The sequence below is a fragment of the Thalia democratica genome, unplaced genomic scaffold (assembly GCF_965202585.1).
Source record: "Thalia democratica unplaced genomic scaffold, ktThaDemo2.hap1.1 HAP1_SCAFFOLD_50, whole genome shotgun sequence".
NCBI lineage: Eukaryota > Metazoa > Chordata > Thaliacea > Salpida > Salpidae > Thalia > Thalia democratica.
Window position 1 is genome coordinate 54876 of NW_028139242.1, and position 2195 is coordinate 57070.

The window sequence follows — 2195 nt, forward strand, 5'->3', positions numbered from 1 at the left end:
CAAAACTTATTATTATATATATATAAATAAACTAGCTGCTCTAATGCGACTTAAAGTTTTGTTCTGTTTTAGACTAATGTATTCAATTTATTATGGCATAAATTTTAATTAAAAAATGAGTAACGCTAAATGATTCAACTAACATTTAAAATATTGAAAGTTTAAAAAAAGGCTAATAATTTATTAACTTACATAAGAAATAGTTTCTGATATTTATATTGATTAATTTTGTACATGTTGTAACATAAGTTATGATGTTGCTATACTAATTAATGTTATAATAGTTTTCTTTAATCAAACTTTTATATTATCCCACACATTTTATATTTAGTTTTGCTATTTAGTTACAACAATTATTTTTAAATGTAAATTAATAAAATTTAGTTGCTTATAAAGTTTCATTACTTACTTACTTTTAATAAGACTACTTTAAACAAACTTAACAAAAAACATCGGCGAAAGTCTGCAAAGTAGAAACCTGGACTTTTGTTTGTCGTGAGACAAGTTTAACAAAAAGGTTGATCATACCAATTCGATCATCAGACCACAAGTTTCGGTAGACTGAGATCGGTTTTGTTCTTATTAGAACTCATCAGTCAGCAAAAACGGAAAAACCTGCAGTCGCTAATCGACAAACAGTTTATAAAGCTTTCACATGAAGCAACCATTTGCTGGCAATGATCAGTGACGTCAGAATTGTCGTTTGCCATGCAACTTTAAAACATTGTCTGCTAGGCAAGACATCTGGTACGCTCGTTTTAGTACGATAAACAAAAAACATCGGAGAAAGTCTGCAAAGCAAAGGCTTTCTTTCTTCAAAATAAACATGTTTTAAATAGTAACCAACCATAGGAAAGGGTTAGACTTCTTTGTTTAATAACAAAACAATAAAGTTTTTTTTTTACTTTTTATAGTTTAAAAATTGTTAATTTAAAAATAGAAAGTAAACAAATACGTAGGTAAAATATATGTCACTCAAGTAAATCAATAAATCTTTATTAATTATTATATAAAGCAATATTTCATACACAGCATAAAGTTTTTATTACATTAACATTTTATAAAAGTAATAGTTGAACATATTTTTATAGTTAGTATTAGCTAATTGTATAAACCGAAATAAAACCGTGTTGTTAATTATACTGACTTTTATATATAATTTAAAAATAAAATTTTAAATGTCACAATGTGTATTTCTTGTGATTCTTTAAATATATTTTGTTTTTATCTTAATAATTGTAATAATGAAACACTTAATACGTAGAAACTATAGTGAAAAAAACGAACATTAGATGTTTTTGTGTTATTATTATAATTTAGAACTATATGCTTTTGATAAAAAAGTAGTATTATGATAAAAATAAATCAAAATAACTTTGTAAACATTCCGATTACAAATAGTTTATATTATTCAATGTAAAATAGTAAAAATAAATAACTAGGGGCTACATTTGATTGTATCAAATAAATGAATACAAACATTTCATCTTAAGCTTAAATTAAAACTTTTTAGTATCTTAAATAATAACAGTTATAAAATTTATACTTTGATATTTTTTGATACTTTACTAGTTTTAAGTTAAACTTGATACGTTTTCAATGTCAATTTTTTTCTACATTACTTCTAAGTTTTCGTACTAATTATTATTTATAACCGAAAAAAGTTACAATGTAAAGAAAACAATTGTTGTATTTAAAAATTAATAAAAAAATTATAACTATTTTGTCATACATATTAAAACAGATAAAGAAAAACAAATGTAATACGTATAGTTTAATAATCATAAATGAATTTATATATCGTGTTTTTCGTTAACTTTTGTTTTTATCTTTACGACATCATTAATACGGACACAAACATTAAAAAAAGTATAAGTGCTAAGTTGAACTAGTAAATATCATTTTTGCAAATTTAGTAGCGATTATTTTGAAGCTGTTGAAAACGCAGTATACTATTCTTTCAAAATGAAATTAGTTCGAAAGTTTTAATTTATTCTATAACCATCACTAAATTGATTGATTTAAAATCAATAATCTTCAGACAACAATAGAAAACAAAAAGTAGTTTATATATTTTGTTTTATATCAGCTACTTTGTTGTAATTAAAACATTAAACCTATAGATTTAAAAAAAAATTATAATTTATTAGTATTAAAACGTGTATTTACTAGTTAAAAATACCTTGGCAGTTAAT